Raw genomic sequence first — 20,850 nt, 5'->3', positions numbered from 1 at the left:
CTTGACGGAGGAGGAATCCAAAGTGAATGTAGGTCACAACGATCGAACCACTCTAAATTCTAGTTTGCATTTCTATTATCATCATTTACTTACTTTGTAATTGCTTCACTTTCTCCTTAGGTAGCTTTCACTACTTTACTAGCAAACACGCCTTTAAGTCATTTTTCGAGATTGCTTTCAACGAACGAAAAATATTCAAAACCAACGATTTTTCCACTGCACTAATTCACCCCCCCCCCCTCTTAGTGTCGCTCATGATCCTAACAGTTAGGCCAAAAGACATTACCAACCATTCATATAAATCATGTTTAGTTTTGAAAGTAGTTTTTCATTCATCACCCTCACGTATTATTATTTGATGGTATCCAGATTTTAAATTAATTTTTGAAAACACACAAGAACCATGCAATTCATCCAACATGTCATCTAGCCTAGGAATAGGATATCTATACTTTACCATGATTTTGTTGATGACTTTGCAATCAACACATATTCTCTAAGATCCATCCTTTTTAGGCACCAATAGAAAAGGAACTGCACAAGAACTCATGCTTTCTTGTACATACCCCTTTTCTATAAGCTCACTTATTTGCTTTTGGATTTCCTTGGTCTTTTCTGGGTTTCATCGATATGCTGGCATATTTGGTATGCTTAGGCTTGGAATGAAATCAATTTGATGCTCAATTCCTCTAATTGGTGGCAAACCATTAGAAACTTCTTCGGAAAAGAGATCCTCATTTTCTTGCAAAAGATCAATAATATCACTGGGCAAACTATTGTCAATTTTGTTAGAAGCAATCAAAACGTCCTTGTAAATAAGTACAAGGATGGGCTACCTTATGGTTAAGACTTTCTTCACATCACTCATTTTGGCATAAACACTCATTTTTCTTTCACTCAAGCTTTCTTTGTTTTCTCTCCTCTTGTGTTTCCCAATACTCTCATTTTTACCACTCAACTCACCTTTGTCTTTTTTTTCATATTTCTTGCTCCCTCCCCAAAGTTTTGGTTAATGAATACTCAAGCTCCTCATATTATTGTTTTATGCGCATTTGGTCTTAAAAAATTATCTTTGGAGGCAAAGGCCCAAGTAGATATTTCTGTCCATCAATGATCAAAGAATAATGGTTCTTGAATCCATCATGTATTACCCTTTGATCATATTGCCAAAGTCTCTCCAACAACATATGATGAGCATAAATAGGTATCACATCACACCAGACTTTATCCTTATATCTACTAATTGAAAAAGAAACTAACACTTGCCGATTTACTTTTACTACACCACTATCATTCAACCATTGTAACTTGTAAGGTTTTGGATGTTTGATAGTAGGTAATTTCAGTTTCTCTATGAACAAGGTGCTTGCCACATTTGTACAACTTCCACTATCAACAATCACATTACATAACTTGTTAGCAATCAAACAATGAGTATGAAATAGATTTTCACATTGTTCACCATGTTCATCATTTTTATTTTGCAAACTAAGTGTGCGTTGAACAACTAGATTTTCACCTTTAGCATTCTCTACATCACTAGCATCCTCTAGAATGTCATCATCATTCTCTCTCTCACTTTTAGATTCCACAAGTCCATCCTTCATGATCACAACTCTCTTATTAGGATGTTCACGTGCCACATGTCCATGCCCAAGATACTTAAAAACACTTAATGCCTCTAGTTTGATTAGGTTGATTCTCATCTTTACCTTTGCTACCTGATTCATTTCTACCTTTAGTTTCATCAATTTTAGGCTTAACAATGGGTTTATCATCATTTTTACTCCAATTCGATTTTCAAGAAGAAGAAGAACCCAAATAAAGTTTCAAATCATACCTTGTGCCTTTTCTTTTGAGTTGCCTCTCAATCTTCATTGCCATATTCACCATATCCTCAATCTCCACATAATGTTGCGATTCTACAAGATCAGCAATGTTCTTGTTTAATCCACTTAGGAATCGAGCCATGGTGGCCTCATGGTCTTCCTCCACATTAGTTCTTATCATGGCTATCTCCATCTCCTTGTGATATTCATCAACACTCATGGAACCTTGTATCAAAGTTTGCAGTTGTTTATGCAAATCCATATAGTAATGGCTAGACAAAAAATCTCCTTCTCATGATTTATTTCATCTCCAACCAAGTCTCTATAGGCCTTAATCCATTTCCTCACCTGTCTTTACATAATTGATCCCACCAAATAATAGCATAATCATAAAATTCAATAGCGGCTAATTTTACCTTTTTCTCTTTGGAGTAGTTGTGACATTCAAATATCAGCTCCACTTTTTGGTCCTACTCCAAATAGGCATCTAGATTATTCTTCCCTTGAAAATGAGGAATTTTCATTTTGATGCTGCCTATGTTTCTGTCCACACCATCAAAACATTCTCTCCTAGTTTGTCTCCTAGGATTAACATATTGACCAATTAGAGTAACTTGGTCATCATCTATGTCATCACTATCATCATATTCATCATTGACAAAGGTTGGTTGTCTCCCATGCCATGATTCACCTTGCAATCTATTAATTGCATCATCATACCTTTCTAGATGATCTCTTACATCTCCCATCACTTTGAACATACGTTCAAATTGCTGCTGCATTGCTTGAACCAAAAGATCATTTGATGAAGAACTTGCTTCTTTATCTGTAGACATGTTTACAACTTGAAAAAGAGAGTTAGAATAGCCTCACCAACACTCCTCACATGTTTCACTCTAGATTTGATTCACTCCTCTCGTGTTTCACACAATTTTTGGCTTTTCTCGATATTGATCCCACTACTCTTGCCTTTTACCTCTCTTGTTTTATTCTTTGAATTCTTAGATTAACTAAGGTGCCTAAATAAAAAATTCATATTATGGCAATTCAAAAGTAGTGAAATTGGACAAGTTTAAAAGCAAGCAAAAGGTAGGCCAATTGAAAGGTGTATGTAATGCACTTCAATCATAAGCAAAGATTAGAATTCAAATATCAATTGAACAAAGAAAATTTTTGTGGAATGAAGAAATATTTCCAAATTGAAACAAGAATTCAAATGAACACAGATAGAATTTTGTAATTTGCAAGAATTCCTTGAATCCACAAATTTTTTCTTTTTCTTTTTCAATTTTATCTCTTTCTTTTTTTTTTTACTTTGATTTTCCCTCTCTCTTTTTTGCCCCTTTATTTTCTTTTTCTTTTCTTTTCTTTTTTTTTTATACTATAAAGTATGAAAAAATAAAGAAGAAAAGTAATAACACAAGAGGCACTTTAATGAATTTGAAGGAAGAACATTGATTATAGATATTGTGCAAGAATAAGAAGAAGAAGAGAAAAGATAAATATAAAAGATAGAAAATAAATGGATACTCAAACCTCAAACTTGAGCCAAGCTTTAATACCTATTGAATCTCATATTTTGATGATGAAACCAATTGACGGTGTTTATGATTTGATTTGAGTTTTGAGTGATGCAGGAAGCTTCGATCAGGGAGAGACAATTAAAGCAGGAAGAATCATGTTGGGCCAGAGAGAAACATGTCAGAAGATTGGACGTCGAGCCAAAGGATCGGTTGATATATCAATAGAAGGCCTCGAGCCATGGGATTGGGCATCGGGCCAAGAAGAGTGGAAATTGTGCCATGGAAATTGGAGTTGCGGAGGTCAATTGGCCGATCAGGCAATAGGCAGCAAGAGAGGACGATGCGCTGAAGAATCGGACGAGGCATCGTTGAACCAATAATATGCCGGATAACATTTAATTAGCTTAGTAATAATTGTCTAAATTGAAGTAGACTTTAAGTGTGTAGGATTAACTATGATAACGATCAAGGCATAAAGCAAAATGAAGTCCTGGAGTCAAGAACGAGATTTTGTTTGGAGTTCGAGAGTTCGTCAGAAGTTCTGCCGGAATTGACCGAGAAATGCAGGAACTTACCAAAGAAGCATGTCAGAACTTGCCAAGAAGATCATCATGAAGTCCAGGAGCTTGCCGAGAGTCCGCTGGAACATTGCCGAGAGATTGTCGGAAGTTTGCTAGAAGAAACCTAGACTAACCGGACTTATTTAGCTTAGTGTATGACTTAAAATTCGTAGTTAGCACATAATTGGGTTAGAATTATGCAAACTTAATTAGGGCTCAATTGGGCCTATGTTTGGGCTGTGTTAGGCAAAGTGAAAGGCCCAACAATGACCCAACAAGTGGCACCAACAATGACCCAATAGGTGGCACCATCATGACACAATCTTCGAGAATATGTCAAGCGATGGTACCACCAGTCTGGGTGGTGGTACACCCAGACACAGTCTCCCAAGTGCTAGTATTGCTAGATTGGGTAGTGGTACCACCAAGTGTTAGGTTGCAAGTGGTGGTACTACACAGTGCGGGCGATGGTACCGCCCGTACCCCGAAATCTCGGGGATTTGAATTTTGGCTCTAAGTTTTGAAGCCATTTGGGGTCTATAAATACCTAAACTATTCCTGCATGGAATAGCAAGAAAGGTGATCAAAAACTCTGGATTTCTAAAGTTGAAAACTCTGGATTTCTAAAGTGTAGAGTCCTTCCTCCTAAAATTTAGAGACCATTCTAAGGGAGAGTGTGAGGGAAGCTTTGTAAAAAGGGGTTGTAAAGGTTCTCTCCTGAACCTATTAAAAGGAGAATCGAGTTGTAGGGGTAGTTATGTTAGGATCGGAGCGGAACTAAGAGGGGGGGGGGGGGGGGGGTGAATTAGTGCAGCGGATTAAAACGTCAGTTTTAGAAAATCTTTCGTACGATAAAAATCGAACTTGAAAAGCTTAACTTGAATGTGTGTTCGTAAAAGTGTGCAGCAAAGGTAATGAGGAAATAAAGCATGTAAGAAGGTTTGCAGTAACGTAAATAGCAATAAGAAAATGCAAACCAGAGATCACGCCAATTTTAAAGTGGTTCGGTCAAATGACCTACATCCACTTGTGAGGCCCTCTTCGATGAGGCTCCCACCTTCCACTAGCAAATCTCTTGAAGGGGAAGGACAAATACCCCTCTTACAACCTTTTACAAGTGGTTCACACTCTTACAAATTTTCAGCAAGAAGGAGGTGAACACTCTAACAAATTGAAAACAAGACTTGCTAAGACTTTTCTAAGACCTTTTTCTCAATCTATTGCTTCTCAAAAAGTTATATTCTCAGTTGAGAATTGATGGGTATTTATAGGCCTCAAGAGGATTCAAATTTGGGCTCCAAAATTTGAATTCTCTTTGGTTCCCGATGCTGGCGGTGCCACCGCCTGTCAGTGTCTGACACTGACAGTGGACTAGCGGTGCCACCGCCCAGCCAAGTGGTGCCACCGCCTGGCTCTCGGGTGCTGGGCGGTGCCACCGCCTAATCTGGCGGTGCCACCGCCTACACTATTTCAGCTCACTGGTTGGGCTCCAAACTTGGCCCAAACCAGTCCGAACTCCCCAATTGGCCCCTACTTGAGTTATAGGATTAACACCTAATCCTAACCCTAATTAACGTGGTAACTACGAATTTAAAGATATTTTCTAAGCTATTACAAAGTCTGCAAGTCAAGAATTTTTCCAGCGAGCTTTCGGCGAACTTCCGATGGTCTTCCGACGAACTCTCGGAAACCATTCTACGGACTCCCGGCAAGCTCCTAGACTTCACGATTTGATCTTGGCGAGTTCCAATGAGCTTCTTCGGCAAGCTCCGATCTTTCTCGGCGAGCTCCGTGAACTTCCAACAAACCTTCCGGCGAGCTTCCGAAAAACCCTTCGGCAAGCTCCCTACTCATTCTCGGCTAGTTCCGGCAGTATTCCCGACGAACCTTCAGACTTTCGTCGAACTCACAACAAATCCTTCGCGCTTGACTCCGACACTTTGTTTCGCTTTATGTCTTCGTCGTTATCGTAGTTAATCCTGCACACATAAACCAAAACTCTACTCCGATCTAGACAATTATTACAAAGCGAATTGACATTCTGTTGCCCGGCACGTCATTGGTTGGCGCTTCGTCTGATTCTTCGGCGCATCGTCCTCTCTTGCGGCTTGTTGCCCAATCGGTAGTTGACCTCTGCAACCCCGATATCCTTAGCGCAATTTCGCTCTTGGCCCGATGCCCGAGGTCCGAAGCCTTCTGCCTTCCAATATCCTAACGTGATCTCCTCCGGTGCAACGTCAATTCCTCCTGCGTTAATTGTCTAATCCTGATCGAGTAGACCTGCATCACTCAAAATGCAGTTAAACATCTAAGCACAATCAATTAGTTTCATCATCAAAATCCAAGATTCCACAATCTCTCCCTTTTTGATGATGACAACTAATTGATGACTAACGGAGCTAACCTTAACTTCCCGGAGTTTAACCAAACTCCCCCTATCAATATGCCATTGATAGAACACTTGGATTATCCCAAATCCAAGTAACATTCATCACATGTTATGAAAAATATTTAAACAATCATGCAAATATATATAAAATATTCAATTCAATACATGAAGTCATCAATATACTTCTCCCCCTATGTCATCAACAAAAAGGAGAAGTAGCTCTAGCTAGTTTAAAAGATATTCAAGTTTTTGTAACATGAAGCTAGATTTTCATCACAACATATAAGCACAAAAGCATAGTAAGATTCTTAAGTTCAATCATGGTAATTCAACACTTGCTTCTTGTGCAAGATTGCACTTTGCTTTTCTTTGCATGTTCTAACTAGCAAAAGCTTTCTCCCCTTTGTTTTTGTCAAAAAGAAGGGAAGAGTACAAGCTAGCTAGCATTTGCCTTGAGCTAGCAATCTTTCTCCCCCTATGTCATTGCCGAAAAGAAGGAGAGGAACCAATGATTTAGACTTTTACATAAATTATGAATTTGCATCAATCAATATTTCAATCATCACATGATATATACAAGACAAAAATGTAAAGAAATCATGTCATGAAAGACATCAATTGTTAAACATGATATGATAATAGTCTCAAAAATTTTAATTTGCAATACATGTGATACATTGCAATACTAAAAAATTTAATGCGATGCTTTTAAGGATATCAACCTATTTTTGATACAAAGCATGTCAAGAGCAATTATATTTCAAGTTTTCTAAGTTTTGCATTTTTTGCTTCTTTCAAGATAGCAATTCTTTGCTTCTCTATAAGCTAGCAACTTTTACGATATGTAAGTTTTACTACATACAAGCTAGCAAATTTAAAGATGTGCAAGTTGGCATATTTGCTTTTCTTTGCAATGTGAATGATAGTATTTCTTTGTAATGTTCAAGATAGCAAATTGTACATCATGCTAGCTAGCATATTAAAGATGTTCAAGAAAGTAAGCTCTTTATTCTCTTTTGAGAAGTGTCATTTTTGCTTCCTCAGCAAAATACCAAACTAGCAAGGGACCATGTTTTACATGAGGCAAGCAAACAATTTGGCAAGTGTTACATTTGTATCTTTTCTTTAGATGTGCAAGAAAGTAAGCAAGTTTTTGCATTTTCTTGACTTGTGCAAGGTAGCTAATTTATCTTTGAGATTACCCTTTACATCAATTCAAGATAGCACATTAGCAACTCTTTCTCTCCCTTTGTCATTGGCAAAAAGAAAGGAAGATTCAAGTCATGAATATCAAAATAATAATTTTATCATAATATTTCATCATTGTGTGCATCATTATTGTACATTAAAGTATTGCATACATAATACCAAATCATCATATATATTTTTAAAACATATAAACTCATCATTATATGCATGATTCCAAATCATCATTCATATTATTTCAATCATTGTTTCAATCATCACTATAACTCATCATGCACAAAATGTAAAATCATCTAACATAATACAAACATTTATTTTTAAAATATTTATCACTATTTTCATGTATGATAATAAAGTATTCATGATACACATTATATGCATATATCATCACAATAAAAAGCAATTGCATGCATAATTTCAAATCATAAATGTTTCAAATCATGATGGTATTAACTTGTCAAATTTCATCCTACCATTCATGATCATAACTTTTCATTTGTATGCATCAAAATAATATCAAGAGTATTTCATGCATAATTTTATATCACCACATAAGGAATATCAAGAAGAAAGTAATTGGGTGATGCGATAAATATTTCATGAATACAAGGAATTGCATAAAAATCATATCATGAAAGATTAGAACATGTGAATACCAAAAGGCATGATTTCTTTTTGAAAAACCTACTCATAAATAATCAAAAGAAAATCTTAAGAGATCGATTAATGAAAAAATCTTGATTCATAATAAATCTTAATTTGTAAATATCACGGAATCAAGATCATGAATTTGGATAAAACTCATTTAAATTCAAATCGTCCAAATCATCAAAATCTCAACATTTCTTTCAAGAGATTCAAAATGGCATAAATAAGTTTATTGGTCTCTTAGGTAGAAATCAATAAGATAGAGAAAAAGAAAATTTTTAATAAAAAATTCTTTCCTCCTTTTGTTTCAACTTATTGATTGATTCCATACATGCATGTCCTTTTTTTTTTTTTTTAAATCCATGCATCATCGTTTAAAACGGAAAGTTCAAAAATCATAAAAAAAGTGCAACACATAATTAAAAAAAAAATATTTCAACTCATTACTTCAAGTCAAACATGATTTCATTTAATCAAAATTGAATAACTTCAAGACCAATAAATCATCATGTATAATAATCATCAAGTATGATACAAACTTTTCAAAACGTTTATCATGATAAGGCATATAAGCCAAAGAAACTATTAAATATAAAGCATATTCATCAATGATGGTTTCATTGGGCATAAGACATTTTCAAACAAAATCATTTTGTTATTTGTTGTAGTCATACATTTTTCTTTTTAGGTGAATCTATCTTTTCATGCTTAAATTTTTTAATTTTTCAATGATGCTAAAAAGAAAAACATGATATAATTTTTTAAAAATAATTTTTTATTTCCTATTCCTACTATCTAAATTAAGCACTCAGGAAAAACTTCAAGTAATTTCAAAATAATTCAAGAGAGTTGAGTTACTTACCTTATAGTCGAAGCCCGTCAAAGCCCAATTCGTCGTTTCACCTTTGGAAGTTCTTGATTCATCCTTGGGTGCCTTCCTTTCCTTTGGCCTCTTCCTCCGTTCAAGTTCATTGTTTATTTTAGATTTTTTTTTAATAAACTTATTAAGAGTTAGTGTTCGAAGTTCAAGTTCATCATTGTCCTCATCACTTGAGTCATCGCTCAAGTGGTATTCATTTGTCCGGAGTTCCCAATCCTTCCTATTCTTTGGAAGGTGGTTCAAGTGTTGATTGTGTTCATCATGTGCATTGCATACCATTTCATATGTCATCAATGAGCCGATAAGTTCTTCAAGTGGAAAAATATTTAAATATTTTATTTCTTGTATTGTCGTTACTTTTGATTCCCAAGCTTTAGAAAGTGATCGTAAAACTTTACTAACAAGTTCAAAATTCGAGAAAAATTTGCCAAGAGCTTTTAAACCATTGACGACATCCGTAAAACGGGTGTACATGTCAACAATGGTTTCGCTCGGCTTCATTCAAAAAAGCTCGAAATCATGCATTAAAATGTTGATTTTCGAATCTTTAACTCTAGAAGTGCCTTCGTGTGTGATTTCAAGAGTGTGCCATATGTCGAAAGCTGTTTCTCACAAAGAAACCCGATTGAACTCATTTTTGTCCAAAGCGCAAAATAAGGCATTCATAGCTTTTGCGTTTAAAGAAAAATACTTCTTCTCCAAATCTGACCATTCGTTCATTAGTTTAGAAAGAAGTTGAAAACCATTTTCAACAATATTCCATAAATCCAAATTCATAGAAATCAAGAAAACTCTCATTCGAGTTTTCCAATAAGTGTAGTCCAATCCGTTAAACAACGTTGGATGAAAAACCGATAAACCCTCTTGAAAGCCATGAAGAGCCATTTCTCTCGGGTGTAAATCCGAAATGAGAAATACCGGGCTCTGATACCAATTGTTAGGATCGGAGCGGAACTAAGGGGGGGGGGCGTGAATTAGTGCAGCGGATTAAAACGTCGGTTTTGGAAAATCTTTCGTACGATAAAAATCGAACTTGAAAAGCTTAACTTGAACGCGTGTTCGTAATAGTGTGTAGCAAAGGTAATGAGGAAATAAAGCACATAAGAAGGTTTGCAGTAATGTAAATAGCAATAAGAAAATGTAAACCAGAGATCACGTCAATTTTAAAGTGGTTCGGTCAAATGACCTACATCCACTTGCGAGGCCCTCTTCGATGAGGCTCCCACCTTCCACTAGCAAATCTTTTGAAGGGGAAGGACAAATACCCCTCTTACAACCTTTTACAAGCGGTTCACACTCTTACAAATTTTCAGCAAGAAAGATGGAGGTGAACACTCTAACAAATTGAAAACAAGACTTGCTGAGACTTTTCTAAGACCTTTTTCTCAATCTATTGCTTCTCAAAAAGTTGTATTCTCAGCTAAGAATTGAGGGGTATTTATAGGCCTCAAGAGGATTCAAATTTGGGCTCCAAAATTTGAATTCTCTTTGGTTCTTCTGACCGCCTGGCACTCGGGTGTTGGGCGGTGCCACCGCCCAACCAAGCGGTGCCACCGCCTACACTATTTCAGCTCACTGGTTGGGCTCCAAACTTGGCCCAAACCAGTATGAAGTCGGGCCCAATTGGCCCCTACTTGAGTTATAGGATTAACACCTAATCCTAACCCTAATTAATATGCTAACTACGAATTTAAAGATATTTTCTAAGCTATTACAAAGTCCGCAAGTCGAGACTTTTTCCGGCGAGCTTCCGGCGTACTTCCGATGGTCTTCCGATGAACTCTCGGAAACCATTCTACGGACTCCTAGCAAGCTCCTAGACTTCACGATTTGATCTTGGTGAGTTCCAATGAGCTTCTTCGGCAAGCTCCGATCTTTCTCAACGAGCTCCGCGAACTTCCAATGAACCTTCCGGCGAGCTTCCGAAAAACCCTTCGGCAAGCTCCCTACTCATTCTCTACTAGTTCTGGCAGCATTCTCGACGAACCTTCAGACTTTCGTCGAACTCTCAAAATCACAACAAATCCTTCGTGCTTGACTCCGACACTTTGTTTCGCTTTATGTCTTCATCGTTATCGTAGTTAATCCTGCACACACAAGCCAAAACTCTACTCCGATCTAGACAATTATTACAAAGTGAATTGACATTCTATTGCCCGGCATGTCATTGGTTGGCGCTTCGTCCGATTCTTCGGCGCATCGTCCTCTCTTGCGGCTTGTTGCCCAATCGGCGGTTGACCTCCGCAACCCCGATATCCTTGGCGCAATTATGCTCTTGGCCCGATGCCCGACGTCCGAAGCCTTCTGCCATCCAATATCCTAACGTGATCTCCTCTGACGCAACGTCAATTTCTCCTGCGTTAATTGTCTAATCCTGATCGAGTAGACCTGCATCACTCAAAATATAGTTAAACATCTAAATACAATCAATTAGTTTCATCATCAAAATCCGAGATTCAACAAGTTAATCTTCGCCCATTGAAGGAAGATCGTTATTGGATGCTGGTGGCCTCGACGAAAGAGGAATCAATGGAGTGAATGTAGGTCACGATGATTGAACCACTATAAAATGATTTGTATTTCTATTTAAGCAATTTACCTTTACTGCAAACTGAATCTTTACTTGCCTACTGCTTTCACTACATATACAAATGGTATTTCAAGTTATCTTTCTGATCCGATTTTCAACGAATGAAGAGATTTTTTGAAACCGACATTTTTGTCCACTGCACTAATTCACCCCCCCCCCTCTCTTAGTGCCAACTCGTTCCTAACAATTGGTATCCGAGCCACATTATTTCTCATTTGGTTTAACACCCAAGAGAAATGACTCTTTTCGGATTTCAAGAGAGCTTTTCTATTGTTCGTCCTCCCATGTTCAATGGGACAGACTATACTTATTGGAAACTCGAATGAGAGTTTTCTTGCTTTCAATGGATTTAAATTTATGAAATATTATCAAAAGCGATTTTCAAAAGTCTTCTACTCCAATGAACGAATGGAATGATTTGGGGAAGAAATTTTTTTTTTTAAATGCTAGAGCTCTGAATGCTCTATTTTGCCCCTTAGACAAAAATGAATTCAATTGAGTTTCTACTTGCGAAATGACTTTTGACATTTGACTCACACTTGAAATTACATACGAAGGCATTAGCAGAGTTAAAGACTCTAAAGTTTTTTGAATCTTGAACTTGTGAATAAAGTTTTATGATCACTTTCTATAAATTGGGATTTAAAAGTAACGACAATTCAAGAGGCCAAGGATTTGAATACTTTTCAACTTGAAGAAGTTATTGGGTCATTAATGATCTATGAAATGATATGCAAGGTGCATGATGAACTTGATGAACATGAGAATAATCTTCCAAAGAACAAGAAGGATTTGACACTTAGAACAAATGAAGACCACTCTAGCGAAAGCTCAAGTGATGATGAACTTGAACTTCTCACTATAAAATTTAAAAGGTTCATTAAATAAGAATTAAAAAAAATAAAAAAAAATTATAAAGAAGTTGTTAAAGAAGAAGAGGCACTCAAGGTGGCTTGGAACGAATCGAGTTCATTCAAAGATGAAGAACAAACTGACAAAGGCGAAATGACAAACTACGCCTTAACGACTTTCGACGATGAGATAACCAAAACCCCTTTGCCTTATTTCAAAATTACTTGATTTTTTTTATGAGTTATTTTTAAATTAGTTAGTAAATAAAATATATACATATCATGCTTGTTTTCCTAGCTATTTTGAAAATATGATCATGACAATTGCATGTTTTATGATAAAGGAACAAAATGTTAGATTTAAATCTAATGATTAATCCTATATATATTTTTAAAAAATAATGTGTATCTAAATTGATGATTTTTTATTTTGATTAAAGATGCCTTATGTTCCATGAAACCATGCTTGATGATCTAATAATGCATAATGATAATGCATAATGAGTTTATATTTCGAATTTATGCATGATGATTCTTGTGATTTATGGCTTTTCGATCTTTGTCATGATGAAATTTAATTTTTTGGTTTTAAATGATGATGCATGTTTTTATTTAGCAAAGGCATGCTTGTATGAAATAAAAAGGGAATACATTTCTTGAAAATTTCTCAATCTTTATCTTATCAAGTTTTGGTCTTAGAGATCCTTATTAATGAATCTATTTATGTTATGAATTTTGTGAACCATGAAATTGATTTTGATGATTTGAATTTAATAGGTTTATCGAAATCATGATGTTGATTTCTCGAGATTTATAACTTAAAATTGTTTATGAATCAAGATCTCTTATTATGTATTCTCGTATCTTCTTATTGAGATTTATCTAAATGAATCATGGTTTTTCTCTTGATTTCTTAACTTGAGATTCTTTTTATATGAATCAAGATTTTTCATTATTCTCCTATGATTCTACTTGCTATATATTAAAGAGAAGCTTTATTGATGTTATGATCTTGATTTCTTGCAATTATAATTTGAATTTTCTATTGAATGAATCAAGATTATTTCCTATTTAAAAGGAGATTTGTCGAAATGTTTCATGGTCTTTTAGTATTCATGATCTTGATAATTATGTTTTGAAACTTTATGTAAATCAAGATCGTTCATCATGATTCTTTCGTTTTATCAAAGAGAATATTTGTCAAAATGAATCATAAGTTGTTTTCTCTTCATTTTTGGATACCCACAACTTGAGAAAATATACTTTGATGCTTGGAACATTGTATGCATAAATTGATTTTTTCTCTTATGGTTCAATACTCCTTTGTAATTATGATTTATATATCTCACAATATAATTAAATCATTGATAAAAAAAAGGGAGAGATTAATAAATCTATTTATCTTTTCTTTTATGAATCTCTTGAAAATAATTTTGATTTGATGATTTGAATTTAAATGAGTTTTATTCAAATCATGATCTTGATTTCTTAGAATTACTTGATTTTTTTTTAATCAAGATCTCTTCTTTGTACTCCTACGATTTTTTCTTGATATTTTATTTAAATAGGAGATTTACTATATGAATCATGTCTTTTGGTATTCACATGATTTTATCTTTCATGATATGATATTTATAATTCCTTGTATTCATGAAATATATCTCATCACTAAATTTTTCTTGTTATCCTTCATGTGATGATATGAAATTTTGTATGATATTATGTTAATGCAGACAAATGAAAAGTTTTGGTATCATGCATGAAGTAAGGATGAAATATAAGATTTTGAAATTGTGTATGTTTTAATTTGAAACTATAATGATGCACAAATATATTGAAATCAGATTGGTACTTTACCTTTGTCATGATTTGAAAATTGTTGTAAAGGGAAAAAGAATTACAAAATTATTTTCTTCCCTTCTTTTTGACAATGACAAAAGGGGAGAAAGAACTAGCTTGCATGTTCTAAAATGATATAAAATTTACTAACTTGCATGGTGCAAAATTTACTAGCTTGCTTGATGTAAAACTTGCTATCTTACTAGCTTGCATATCTAAAACTTGCTAGCTTGCCCAACTCAAAAGAGAAGCAAGAATTACTAGCTTGGACATCCCAAGTAGAAGCAAAATTGCTAGCTTGCACTTCTCAAAAGAGAAGAAAGAACTTGCTATCTTGAATATCACCAAAAATTGATAGCTTGCCTATCCTAAGAAGCAAAAGCGCAAACTTTACAATCTTGCACATCTTTAAAATTAATGATGATTTAGTGATTAGGTATGTTGTAAAGTGATAAAAAATTTGCTAGCTTGTATTTTACAAAACTTGCATATCTCTAAAACTTATTAGTTGCATTTCTCCTTTTTGTTGATGACAAAGGGAGAGAAGTTATGATGATAATCATGCATGGAATGATGTATTGAAAATTTGATTATATATGATCACATGCAATGATATTCATGATGAAATATTGCTTTGACTTGAATTTAATTTGAATTCAAGATTCTATCAATATGGCATATTGATAGGCGAGTTAAGGTTAACTCCATTATCAATTGGTTATCATCATAAAAAAGGGAGAGATTGTTGAATCTCAGATTTTGATAATGAAACCAATTGATATTGTTTATGATTTAATCTAAGTTTTGAGTGACGTAGGAAGCTTCGATCAGGGAGAGACAATTAAAGCAAGAAGAATCATGTTGGGCCGGAGAGAAACATATCAAAAGATTGGACGTCGAGTCAAAGGATCGGTCGATGTATCGACAGAAGGCCTCAAGCCATGGGATTAGGCATTGGGCCAAAAAGAGTAGAAATTGTACTAAGGAAATCGGAGTTGTGGATGTCAACTGGCCGATTGGGCAATATGCCGCAAGAGAGGATGATGCGCCGAAGAATCGGATGAGGTGTCAATGAACCAATGACATACTAGACAATATTTGATTAGCTTGATAATAATTATCTAGATCGAGGTAGACTTTGAGTGTGCAGGATTAACCAAAATGAAGTCCTGGAGTCAAGAACAAGATTTCATTGCGAGTTTGAGAGTTTGTCAGAAGTCCAAACGTTCGTCAGAAGTTCTACCAGAATTGACCGAGAAGTCTAAGAGCTTGCTAAAAAAGCTCATCGGAACTCGCCAAGAAGATCATCGTGAAGTCCAGGAGCTTACCGGGAGTCCGCTGGAACATTGCCGAGTGATCGTCAGAAGTTCATCGGAAAATCACCGAAAGAAACCTAGACTAATTGGGTTGAAATTGGGTCAACTCAATTAGGGGTCAATTAGGCCCAAGTTTGGGCTGCGTTGGGCCAAGTGAAAGGCCCAAAAAGTGACCCAACAAGTGGCATAGTTGTGGCACAATCTCCGAGACTATATTATGTAGTGGTACCGCCAGTCTAGGCGATGGTACTGCCCATACACAGTCTCCCAAGTGGTAGTACCACTAGACTAGGTGATGGTACCACCAAATTTTAGGCTACAGGCGGTGGTGCCATCCAATGCAGGCGATGGTACCGCTTGTACCCCGAAATCTCGGGAATTTAAATTTTGGCTCCAAGTTTTGAAGCCATTTGGGGTCTATAAATACCCCACCCTATATGGAACAGAAAGAAATGTGATAAAAAACTCTATGTTTATAAAGTTGAAAACCCTTGTAAAGTGTAGAGTCACTCCATCTAAAGTTTAGAAATAATTCTAAGGAAGAGTGTGAGAGAAGCTTTGTAAAAAGGGGTTGTAAAGGTTCTCTCCAGAATCTATCAAAAGTAGAATCGAGTTGTAAGGGTAGTTGATCTTCGCTCATTGAAGGAAGATCGTTAGTGGATGTCGGTGGCCTCGACGAAAGAAGAATCGATGGAGTGGATGTAGGTCATGACGACCGAATCACTATAAAACAGTTTGCATTTATATTTGAGCAATTTACCTTTACGACAAACTATATCTTTACTTGCTTACTGCTTTCACTACATATACAAACGAGATTTCAAGTTATCTTTTCGATCTAGTTTTCAACGAACGAAGAGATTTTTCGAAATCGATGTTTTTATCCGTTGCCTAATTCATCCCCCCCCCTTTTTAATGCCAACTCATTCCTAACAATAACAAATGATGGAAATCATCAACTTAGCAATCATACACCCCGATAGCTAAAGAGCTATGATATATATGAAATGTAAATTGACACCCTCCAATGAATTGAAACAAGATGGATCCTTCAAGATTAAAGTAAGGGAAACTATTCTAATCACTTTATCAATAGAAAATCAATGAAATAATTAGAATAACACTTTGATTCCCTAAAAATGCCATAAATTAAGAAGTTTGATAAATTGAAAGAAAAATTAAAGATTTTGGGGTTTGAATGTCATAAGTAGAAAAGCTTGATAAGTTCCAAAGTTCATGTAAGAACTTAAAAACAAAACACTCACTAGTGTTGAAAGATGATTATACTTCTGAATTTCATCAAAATGGGCTAAAAATTCATCCTTCTCTCTAAGATGGACTTTCTCTTCATGATTTGGACTTATTTGAATCATGTTGACCATTTTAGGCTCTTTCTTGCAATCATAAAACCATGACTGACTCTTGACCAGCTTGCTCTTTCCAAATGCCTTCCAATAAATAAGTTAAGACTTTTTTCATCCTTTTAGCTTTAGTTCTTGTCATTGGTCCTCCATGAATAGTTAAAGGGTCTTTGGCAAAATTATGATCAACTTGATGGTTCATATCAATACTCCTTAGCTACTAGCCTTGCTTTAAAGGTCTCCACCTTTCTATCTACTCTGATCTTCTTCTTGAAGATCCACTTATAATCAATGGGTACAATACCTTTGAGTGCATCAACTAGGTTTCAAACCTTGTTGGAGTACATGGAATCCATCTCAGAATTCATGGCTTCTTACCACTTCCCGGAGTCTATACTCGTAATAGCCTCCTCATGGGTCTCAGGATTAATATCCTCAACATTCTCTTATCTAATATGTCCTACATATCTCTTAGGAGGATGTGATACTCTGCCAGACCTACGTAAAGTTGGAACTTGTATTCTAGGTACTTGAATAGACTCGGGCTATGGAGTAGTGCTTGAGCTAGGTTCTCCAACCTTACTTAACTCTATCATGCTCCCATTGTCTCCGCCAAGAATGTGTTTTTTCTCAAAGAACACCGCTCCCTTGGTTACAAAGACTTTTTAGTCCTCGGTGTTATAGAAATAATACCCATAAGTTTCCTTGGGGTATCCCACAAACTTACACCGCTTAGTCCTGGATTCTAATTTATCAGGGTTATATATTTTAATGTGGGTAGGGCAGCCCCAAATCTTAACAACCTTAAGATTGGGCTTCTTCCCTTTTTATATCTCATATGGTGTAGACACTACCAACTTAATTGGAACTCTACTAAGAAGGTAAGTTGCAGTCTCTAGGGCGTATCCCTAGAATGAGATGGGTAGGTGGGCGAAACTCATCATGGATCGTACCATGTATAATAGTGTGTGATTTCTCCTTTCAGATACACCATTGAGTTGAGGTGTGAAGGGAGATTGCTATTAGGATCAAGGGTCGGCACTAAGAGAGGGGGTGAATTAGTGCAGCGATAAAATCACGTCAACTTTAAAAAAGTTTCATATGATAAAACTGTTTCCTACGAAAAAATAACTTTAGAAACTTAACTTGAAAGCGTACATAATGAATTGAAGGCAGTAAGCACTTAAGGAAGTTTGCAGGAAGGTAATAGCAGGAATGAAATGCAAACTAGAGAACGTAGTAGTTTTAGAGTGGTTCGGTCAACGTGACATTCATCCACTTTTGGCTTCCTCCTCCGACGAGGTCACCGGCATCCACTAGAGGCTTCCTTCAATAGGCGAAGGCCAGTCACCTTTTACACCCCTCTTCTCCTTTTATCGGGTTTAGGAGATAACCCTTACAAGCACTCACTCTCCTCTTTAAATAGAAATGTAAGTTTAAGCTAGATGAGGGAATACACTTATGATCGCAGCAATGTTTTCTCTCTTTTAATCTATCTGTGCTTGTGTGTTTTAACCAGGGATGAGAGGGGTATTTATAGACTTCAAGTTGATTCAAACTTGGAGCCTAAAACTTTCCCATTTTGGGTTCCCCAGGCACGGGCGGTACCATCGCCTAGTGTCAGTCTGACTGACACTGCCCTAGGCGGTACCACCGCCAAGGTCTAGCAGTACCACCGCCTGGGGGATAGTGCTGGGCGGTACCACCGCCCAAACTAGCGGTACCACTGCTTGGCACCCTGCCAGGGGTGGTACAATCGCCTAGACTAGCGATACCACCACCTAACACAATCTCGAAGACTATGCCACGACAGTGAGACTTATTGGGGTACTGTTTGGGCTTCTTATTGGGCCCAACACAGTTCTTACATGAGCCTAGTTAGCCTTTAATTGGGTTGGCCCAAATCCAAGCCCAATTACGTGCTAACTACGAAATCCTAAGACATTTGCTAAGCAAAACAAGTCCCTATGTCTATTCTTCCGGCAAACTTCCAACGATCTCTCGGCAATGTTCTGGCGGACTCCCGACAAGCTCCTGGACTTTATGACGATCTTCTTGGCATGTTCCGATGAGCTTCTCTAGCAAGATTTGAGACTTCTCGGCTAGTTCCTCCAGAACTTCCAACGAACGTTTGGACTTCCGACGAACTCTTGAACTCCCAACGTAATTGCATCCTTGACTCCGGGACTTCATTTTGCTTCATGCCTTACTATAGTAGTTAATCCTGCACATGTAAAAATATACTTTGATCTAGACAATTAATACTAAGCATTAATCATGTTGTCCGACATGTCATTGGTCCCTCGATGCTTCATCCAATTCTTCGGCGCATCGTCCTCTCTTGTGGCCTATTGCCCAATCGGCTAGTTGACTCCGTAACTCCGATATCCTTGGCGTAATATCAGCTCTTTTTGGCCTGATGCCCGAATCTATGGCCCGAAGCCTTCTGTCGATACATCGACCGATCCACTAGCTCGACATCCAATCTTCTAACATGTTCCTCCGGCCCAACATGATTTTTCTTGCTTTAATTATCTCATCCTGATCGAAACATCCTGTGTCACTCAAAACAAAGATTAAAAACATAAACACTTATCGATTGGTTTCATCATCAAAATTCGAGATTCAACAATCTCCCCCTTTTTTATGATGACAACCAATCAACAACGGAGTTAACCTTAACTCTCGGAGTTTAAACAAACTCCCCCTATCAATATGCCATATTGATAGAAACTCTTGGATTCAAAAGTCCAAGCAACATGTTATGATCAAATCATGCATGACATCAACATATTTCTCCCCTTTTGTCATCAGCAAAAAGGAGAAGTGGAACTTTCAACTGTTTGGAAGTTCAACACATTGCATCATAAATCTCTAGTTTTAAAATCATGCAAGCTAGCAAAAATTTTGAGTTTTACAAGTTTGTAAATTTTGCTAGATATGCAAGTTTAGCATGTTTGTTTTGCAATGTTCAAGCTAGCAAGCGTTTGAAAAAGAAAGCAAGTTTTGCAACATACAAGCTAGTAATAATTTAGAGTTGTACTAAGTTTACAAATTTGCTTTTCTTTGCAATGTGCAAGATAGCATATTTTTGCATCTTCTTGAGATTTCAAGCTAGCAATTCTTGGTGATGTTCAAGATAGCAACTTCTTCTCTTTTGAGAAGTACGATTATTTTTGCTTCCTTTGCAAAAACACAAGCTAACAAAATGTTACATTATTTTACAACATGGAAGCTAACAATTTGAGATTTTCAAGAAGCAAGTTCTTTCTTCTCTTTTGAGAAGTGCAAATTTTGCTTTCTTCTTGAATTGTGCTGAGCTAGCATCTTTTATCTCCCCCTTTGTCATTGTCAAAAAGAAGGGAAGACCTTTTATATCAATTTTCAGATTATGACAAAGGTAAATAGCATAGATGAAAATTCAGGTCTTGAATGTCAAAATAATTATTTTATCATAAATATTTCATCATTGCATGCATCATTATCATAAGTTAAAGTATTGCATGCATAATGCTTAATCATCAGGTATATAAAATATAAAATCATCATTACACACATGATTCTAAATCATCATTCTAGAGTATTCATGATACACATTATATGCAATACATCATATACATCATTATAATAAAAAGCATAAGTATTGCATGTATCATTTCAAATCATAAATATTTCACATCATGATGATATCAATTTGTCAAATTTCATCCTACCATGCATGATCATATCTTTTTCCTCTTTTATCATTTGTATGTATCAAAATAAATTCATGAATATTTCATGCATTCATTATCATCACATAAATAATATCAAGAAGAATTAACTGGGTGATGAGATAAATATTTCATGAATACAAGG

The 20,850-nt window shown here is 36.1% G+C and overlaps 1 pseudogene; it reads right to left on the bottom strand.

Annotated features, from left to right (window-relative positions):
• Positions 1-1,058: 1,058 nt before the first annotated feature.
• LOC135594738 (uncharacterized) lies at positions 1,059-2,362 on the bottom strand (annotated as a pseudogene).
• Between the last annotated feature and the right edge of the window lie 18,488 nt (positions 2,363-20,850).

This window comes from Musa acuminata, chromosome BXJ1-2, assembly GCF_036884655.1.
Source record: "Musa acuminata AAA Group cultivar baxijiao chromosome BXJ1-2, Cavendish_Baxijiao_AAA, whole genome shotgun sequence".
Lineage (NCBI taxonomy): Eukaryota > Viridiplantae > Streptophyta > Magnoliopsida > Zingiberales > Musaceae > Musa > Musa acuminata.
The sequence above is the reverse complement of the archived record's forward strand: the minus strand, read 5'-3'. Positions and strand labels throughout refer to the sequence as shown.